Below are 9,352 nucleotides of genomic sequence, written 5' to 3' on the forward strand. Positions count from 1 at the left end.
GAATGGAGAAAAACTGGAGGAAGTGAAGTGTTTTAGATATCTGGGAGTGGATCTGGCAGCGGATGGAACCATGGAAGCGGAAGTGGATCATAGGGTGGGGGAGGGGGCGAAAATTCTGGGAGCCTTGAAGAATGTGTGGAAGTCGAGAACATTATCTCGGAAAGCAAAAATGGGTATGTTTGAAGGAATAGTGGTTCCAACAATGTTGTATGGTTGCGAGGCGTGGACTATGGATAGAGTTGTGCGCAGGAGGATGGATGTGCTGGAAATGAGATGTTTGAGGACAATGTGTGGTGTGAGGTGGTTTGATCGAGTAAGTAACGTAAGGGTAAGAGAGATGTGTGGAAATAAAAAGAGCGTGGTTGAGAGAGCAGAAGAGGGTGTTTTGAAATGGTTTGGTCACATGGAGAGAATGAGTGAGGAAAGATTGACCAAGAGGATATATGTGTCGGAGGTGGAGGGAACGAGGAGAAGAGGGAGACCAAATTGGAGGTGGAAAGATGGAGTGAAAAAGATTTTGTGTGATCGGGGCCTGAACATGCAGGAGGGTGAAAGGAGGGCAAGGAATAGAGTGAATTGGAGCGATGTGGTATACCGGGGTTGACGTGCTGTCAGTGGATTGAATCAGGGCATGTGAAGCGTCTGGGGTAAACCATGGAAAGCTGTGTAGGTATGTATATTTGCGTGTGTGGACGTATGTATATACATGTGTATGGGGGTGGGTTGGGCCATTTATTTCGTCTGTTTCCTTGCGCTACTTCGCAAACGCGGGAGACAGCGACAAAGCAAAAAAAAAAAAAAAAAAAAAATATATATATATATATATATATTTATATATATATATATATATATATATATATATATATATATATATATACATATATATATATATATATATATATATATATATATATATATATATTTTTTTTTTTTTTTTTTTTTTTTTTTTTTTTATACTTTGTCGCTGTCTCCCGCGTTTGCGAGGTAGCGCAAGGAAACAGACGAGAGAATGGTCCAACCCACCCACATACACATGTATATACATACACGTCCACACACGCACATATACATACCTATACATCTCAACGTATACATACATATACATACACAGACATACACATATATACACATGTACATAATTCATACATGCTGCCTTTGTTCATTCTTATCGCCACCTCGCCACACATGAATTGACAACCTCTTCCCTCCGCATGCGTGCTAGGCAGCACTAGGAAAAGACAGCAAAGCCCACATTCGCTCACACTCAGTTTCCAGCTACCACGTATAATGCACCGAAACCACAGCTCCTTTTTCACATCCAGGCCCCACAAAACTTTCCATAGTTTACCCCAGACGCTTCACATGCCCTGGCTCAATCCAATGACATCACGTCGACCCCGGTATACCACATCATTCCAATTCACTCTATTCCTTGTACGCCTTAAACAATCCTGTATGTTCAGGCACAGATCGCTCAAAATCTCTTTCACTCACTTCACAATTTTGCACGTGATCAAGATATTCCCATGAGTCCAAGGGGAAAATGAAACACGATAAGTTCCTAAGTGCACTTTTGTGCGTTAATCACATCATCAGGGGGAGACACAAGAGAGAAATATAACAGTCAATTAATATACATCGAAGAGACGAAGCTAGGACGCCATTTGGTAAACATGCGATTGTCCAAGACAGTATATCAACTGACTTATATTACTCTTTTCTGTCTCCCCTGATGTGATTATTACACGAAAGTGCACTTGGGAACTTATTATGTTTCATTTTTCCCCGTGGACTCATATATATATATATATATATATATATATATATATATATATATATATATATATATATATATATATATATATCTAGTTGCTTTGTCGCTTTCTCCCGCGTTTGCGAGTTAGCGCAAGGAAACAGACGAAATAAATGGCACAACCCACCCCCATACACAATGTACACACACACACGCCCACACACGCAAATATACATACCTATACATCTCAGTGTACACATATATATACACACACAGACACATACATATATACCCATGCACACAATTCACACTGTCTGCCTATATTCATTCCCATCGCCACCTCGCCACACATGGAATACCATCCCCCTCCAACCTAGTGTGTGCGAGGTAGCACTAGGAAAAGACAACAAAGGCCCCATTCGTACACACTCAGTCTCCAGCTGTCACGCAATAATGCCCGAAACCACAGCTCCCTTTCCACATCCAGGCCCCACACAACTTTCCATGGTTTACCCCAGACGCTTCACATGCCCTGATTCAATCCACTGACGGCACGTCAACCCCGGTATACCACATCGATCCAATTCACTCTATTCCTTGCCATCCTTTCACCCTCCTGTATGTTCAGGCCCCGATCACACAAAATCTTTTTCATTCCATCTTTCCACCTCCAATTAGGTCTCCTACTTCTCCTCGTTCCCTCCACCTCCGACACATATATCCTCTTGGTCAATCTTTCGTCACTCATTCTCTCCATGTGCCCAAAACATTTCAAAACACCCTCTTCTGCTCTCTGAACCACGCTCTTTTTATTTCCACACATCTCTCTTACCCTTACATTACTTACTCGATCAAACCATCTCACACCACACATTGTCCTCAAACATCTCATTTCCAGCACATCCACCCTCCTGCGCACAACTCTATCCATAGCCCACGCCTCGCAACCATACAACATTGTTGGAACCACTATTCCTTCAAACATACCTATTTTTGCTTTCCGAGATAATGCTCTCGACTTCCACACATTCATCAAGGCTCCCAGGATTTTCGCCCCCTCCCCCACCCTATGATTCACTTCCGCTTCCATGGTTCCATCCGCTGCCAGATCCACTCCCAGATATCTAAAAGACTTTACTTCCTCCAGTTTTTCTCCATTCAAACTTACCTCCCAGTTGACTTGACCCTCAACCCTACTGTACCTAATAACCTTGCTCTTATTCACATTTACTCTTAAGTTTCTTCTTTCACACACTTTACCAAACTCCGTCACCAGCTTCTGCAGTTTCTCACATGAACCAGCCACCAGCGCTGTATCATCAGCGAACAACAACTGACTCACTTCCCAATCTCGCTCATCCACAACAGACTTCATACTTGCCCCTTTTTCCAAAACTCTTGCATTCACCTCCCTAGCAACCCCATCCATAAACAAATTAAAAAACCATGGAGACATCACACACCCCTGCCGCAAACCTACATTCACTGAGAACCAATCACTTTCCTCCCACACCATATATTCTTAATACTTATATATATATATATATATATATATATATATATATATATATATATATATATATATATATATATATATATATATATATATATATATATATATATATCCCCTTTGCCTTTGTACAATGGCACTATGCACGCATTCCGCCAATCCTCAGGCACCTCACCATGAGTCATACATACATTAAATAACCTTACCAACCAGTCAACAATACAGTCACCCCCTTTTTTTATAAATTCCACTGCAATACCATCCAAACCTGCTGCCTTGCCGGCTTTCATCTTCCGCAAAGCTTTTACTACCTCTTCTCTGTTTACCAAATCATTTTCCCTAACCCTCTCACTTTGCACACCACCTCGACCCAAACACCCTATATCTGCCACTGTGTCATCAGACACATTCAACAAACCTTCAAAATACTCATTCCATCTCCTTCTCACATCACCACTACTTGTTATCACCTCCCCATTTACGCCCTTCACTGAAGTTCCCATTTGCTCCCTTGTCTTACGCACCCTATTTACCTCCTTCCAGAACGTCTTTTTATTCTCCCTAAAATTTACTGATAGTCTCTCACCTCAACTCTCATTTGCCCTTTTTTTCACCTCTTGCACCTTTCTCTTGACCTCTTGTCTCTTTCTTTTATACTTCTCCCACTCAATTGCATTTTTTCCCTGCAAAAATCGTCCAAATGCCTCTCTCTTCTCTTTCACTAATACTCTTACTTCTTCATCCCACCACTCACTACCCTTTCTAAACAGCCCACCTCCCACTCTTCTCATGCCACAAGCATCTTTTGCGCAATCCATCACTGATTCCCTAAATACATCCCATTCCTCCCCCACTCCCCTTACTTCCATTGTTCTCACCTTTTTCCATTCTGTACACAGTCTCTCCTGATACTTCCTCACACAGGCCTCCTTCCCAAGCTCACTTACTCTCACCACCTTCTTCACCCCAACATTCACTCTTCTGCTCAAATTACAGAGGTATAAGTTTGTTGAGTATTCCTGGTAAATTATATGGGAGGGTATTGATTGAGAGGGTGAAGGTATGTACAGAGCATCAGATTGGGGAAGAGCAGTGTGGTTTCAGAAGTGGTAGAGGATGTGTGGATCAGGTGTTTGCTTTGAAGAATGTATGTGAGAAATACTTAGAAAAGCAAATGGATTTGTATGTAGCATTTATGGATCTGGAGAAGGCATATGATAGAGTTGATAGAGATGCTCTGTGGAAGGTATTAAGAATATATGGTGTGGGAGGCAAGTTGTTAGAAGCAGTGAAAAGTTTTTATCGAGGATGTAAGGCATGTGTACGTGTAGGAAGAGAGGAAAGTGATTGGTTCTCAGTGAATGTAGGTTTGCGGCAGGGGTGTGTGATGTCTCCATGGTTGTTTAATTTGTTTATGGATGGGGTTGTTAGGGAGGTAAATGCAAGAGTCTTGGAAAGAGGGGCAAGTATGAAGTCTGTTGGGGATGAGAGAGCTTGGGAAGTGAGTCAGTTGTTGTTCGCTGATGATACAGCGCTGGTGGCGGATTCATTTGAGAAACTGCAGAAGCTGGTGACGGAGTTTGGTAAAGTGTGTGGAAGAAGAAAGTTAAGAGTAAATGTGAATAAGAGCAAGGTTATTAGGTACAGTAGGGTTGAGGGTCAAGTCAATTGGGAGGTGAGTTTGAATGGAGAAAAACTGGAGGAAGTGAAGTGTTTTAGATATCTGGGAGTGGATCTGTCAGCGGATGGAACCATGGAAGCGGAAGTGGATCATAGGGTGGGGGAGGGGGCGAAAATTTTGGGAGCCTTGAAAAATGTGTGGAAGTCGAGAACATTATCCCGGAAAGCAAAAATGGGTATGTTTGAAGGAATAGTGGTTCCAACAATGTTGTATGGTTGCGAGGCGTGGGCTATGGATAGAGTTGTGCGCAGGAGGATGAATGTGCTGGAAATGAGATGTCTGAGGACAATGTGTGGTGTGAGGTGGTTTGATCGAGTAAGTAACGTAAGGGTAAGAGAGATGTGTGGAAATAAAAAGAGCGTGGTTGAGAGAGCAGAAGAGGGTGTTTTGAAGTGGTTTGGGCACATGGAGAGAATGAGTGAGGAAAGATTGACCAAGAGGATAGATGTGTCGGAGGTGGAGGGAACGAGGAGAAGAGGGAGACCAAATTGGAGGTGGAAAGATGGAGTGAAAAGGATTTTGTGTGATCGGGGCCTGAACATGCAGGAGGGTGAAAGGAGGGCAAGGAATAGAGTGAATTGGAGCGATGTGGTATACAGGGGTTGACGTGCTGTCACTGGATTGAATCGGGGCATGTGAAGCGTCCGGGGTAAACCATGGAAAGCTGTGTAGGTATGTATATTTGCGTGTGTGGACGTGTGTATGTACATGTGTATGGGGGGGTTGGGCCATTTCTTTCGTCTGTTTCCTTGCGCTACCTCGCAAACGCGGGAGACAGCGACGAGGTATAAAAAAAAAAAATATATATATATATATATATATATATATATATATATATATATATATATATATATATATATATATATATATATACATGTGTTTGTGGGTGGGTTGGGCCATTCTTTCGTCTGTTTCCTTGCGCTATCTCGCTAACGCGGGAGACAGCGACAAAGCAAATAGAATATATATATATATATATATATATATATATATATATATAATTTTGTTTTGTCGCTGTCTCCCGCGTTAGCGAGGTAGCGCAAGGAAACAGACGAAAGAATGGCCCAACCCACCCACATACACATGTATATACATACACGTCCACAAACGCAAATATACATACCTATACATCTCAGTGTATACATATATATATATATACACACAGACATATACATATATACAAATGTCCATAATTCATACTGTCTGCCTTTATTCATTCCCATCGCCACCTCGCCACACATGAAATAACAATCCCCTCCCCCCCTCATGTGTGTGAGGTAGCGCTAGGAAAAGACAACAAAGGTCCCATTCGTTCACACTCAGTCTCTAGATGTCATGTAATAATGCACCGAAACCACAGCTCTCTTTCCACTTCCAGGCCCCACAGAACTTTCCATGGTTTACCCCAGACGCTTCACATGCCCTGGTTCAATCCATTGACAGCACGTCGACCCCGGTATACCACATCGTTCCAATTCACTCTATTTCTTGCATGCCTTTCACCCTCCTGTATGTTCAGGCCCCGATCACTCAAAATCTTTTTCACTCCATCTTTCCACCTCCAATTTGGTCTCCCACTTCTCCTCGTTCCCTCCACCTTTGACATATATATCCTCTTGGTCAGTCTTTCCTCACTCATTCCTTCCATGTGACCAAACCATTTCAAAACACCCTCGTCTGCTCTGTCAACTACACTCTTTTTATTACCACATCTCTCTCTTACCCTACTATTATTTACTCGATCAAACCACCTCACACCACATATTGTCCTCAAACACCCTCTTCTGCTCTCTGAACCACGCTCTTTTTATTTCCACACATCTCTCTTACCCTTACATTACTTACTCGATCAAACCATCTCACACCACACATTGTCCTCAAACATCTCATTTCCAGCACATCCATCCTCCTGCGCACAACTCTATCTATAGCCCACGCCTCGCAACCATACAGCATTGTTGGAACCACTATTCCTTCCAACATACCCATTTTTGCTTTCCGAGATAATGTTCTCGACTTCCACACATTCTTGAAGGCTCCCAGAACTTTCGCCCCCTCCCCAACCCTATCATTCACTTCCCCCCTGCCATGGTTCCAACCGTTGCCAAATCCACTCCCAGATATCTAAAACACTTTACTTCCTCCAGTTTTTCTCCATTCAAACTTACCTCCCAGTTGACTTGACCCTCAACCCTACTGTACCTCACATTTACTCTCAGCTTTCTTTTTTTACACACTTTACCAAACACAACCTCCAGCTTCTGCAGTTTCTCACATGAATCAGCCACCAGCGCTGTATCATCAGCGACCAACTACTGACTCACTTCCCAAGCACTCTCATCCACAACAGACTGCATACGTGCCCCTGTTTCCAAAACTCTTGCATCTACCTCCCTAACAACCCCATCCATAAACAAATTAAGCAACCATGGAGACATCACACACCCCTGCCGCAAACCTACATTCAATGAAAACCAATCACTTTCCTCTCTTCCTACACGTACACATGCCTTACATTCTCGATGAAAACTTTTCACTGCTTCTAACAACTTGCCTCCCACATCATATATTCTTAATACATTCCACAGAGCATCTCTATCAACTCTATCATATGCCTTCTCCCGATCCATAGATGCCACATACAAATCCATTTGCTTTTCTAAGTATTTCTCACGTACATTTTTCAAAGCAAACACCTAATCCACACATCCTCTACCACTTCTGAAACCACACTGCTCTTCCCCAGTCTAATGCTCTGTATCTACCTTCACCCTCTCAGTCAATACCCTCCGATATAATTCCCCAGGAATACTCAACAAACTTATATCTCTGTAATTTGAGCACTCACTCTTATCCCCTTTGCCTTTGTACAATGGCACTATGCAAGCATTCCGCCAATGCTCAGGCACCTCACCATGAGTCATACATACATTAAATTACCTTACCAACCAGTCAGCAATACAGTCACCCCCTTTTTTAATAAATTCCACTACAATACCACCCAAACCCGCTGCCTTGCCGGCTTTCATCTTCCGCAAAGCTTTTACTACCTCTTCTCTGTTTACTAAATCATTCTGCCTAACCCTCTCCCTTTGCACACCACTTCGACCAAAACATTCCATATCTGCCACTCTATCATCAAACCCATTCAAGAAACTTTCAAAATACTTACTCCATCACTTCACATCACCACTATTTGTTATCACTTACCCATCAGCCCCCTTCACTGATGTTCCCATTTGTTACCTTGTCTTATGCAGTATGAATCATGTACATGTGTATATATGTATATGTCTGTGTGTGTATATATATATGTATACGTTGAGATGTATAAGTATGTATATTTGCGTGTGTGGACGTGTATGTATATACATGTGTATATGGGTGGGTTGAGCCATTCTTTTGTGTGTTGTTAGGCAAGTTGTTAGAAGCAGTGAAAAGTTTTTATCGAGGATGTAAGGCATGTGTACGTGTAGGAAAAGAGGAGAGTGATTGGTTTTCAGTGAATATTGGTTTGCGGAAGGGGTGCATGATGTCTCCATGGTTGTTTAATTTGTTTATGGATGGGGTTGTTTGAGAGGTGAATGCAAAATTTTTAGGAAAGAGGGGCAAGTATGCAGTCTGTTGTGGATGAGAGAGCTTGAGAAGTGAGTCAGTTGTTGCTCGCTGATGATACAGCGCTGGTGGTTGATTCGGGTGGAAAACTGCAGAAGCTGGTGACTGAATTTGTTAAAGTGTGTGAAAGAAGAAAGCTGAGAGTAAATGTGAATAAGAGAAAGGTTATTAGGTACAGTAGGGTTGAAGGACGAGTCAATTGGGAGGTAAGTCTGAATGGAGAAAAACTGGAGGAAGTGAAGTGTTTTAGATATCTGGGAGTGGATTTGGCAGCGGATGGAACCATGGAAGCGGAAGTGAATCAGGGTGGGGGAGGGGGCGAAAGTTCTGGGAGCGTTGAAAAATGTATGGAAGTCGAGAAAGTTATCTTGGAAAGCAAAAATGGGTATGTTTCAAGGAGTAGTGGTTCCAACAATGTTATATGGTTGCTAAGCGTGGGCTATAGATAGAGTTGTGCGGTGGAGGGTGGATGTGCTGGAAATGAGATGTTTTAGGACAATATGTGGTGTGAGGTGGTTTGATCGAGTAAGTAATGAAAGGGTAAGAGAGATGTGTGGTAATAAAAAGAGTGTGGTTGAGAGAGCAGAAGAGTGTGTTTTGAAATGGTTGGTCAAATGGAGAGAATGAGTGAGGTAAGATTGACCAAGAGAATATATGTGTCAGAGGTGGAGGGAACGAGAAGTGGGAGACCAAATTGGAGGTGGAAAGATGGAGTGAAAAAGATTTTGTGATCGAAGCCTGAACATGCAGGAGGATGAAAAGCGTGCAAGGAATAGAGTGAATTGGAACGATG

The sequence above is a fragment of the Panulirus ornatus genome, chromosome 1 (genome assembly GCF_036320965.1).
Source record: "Panulirus ornatus isolate Po-2019 chromosome 1, ASM3632096v1, whole genome shotgun sequence".
Classification (NCBI taxonomy): Eukaryota; Metazoa; Arthropoda; class Malacostraca; order Decapoda; family Palinuridae; genus Panulirus; species Panulirus ornatus.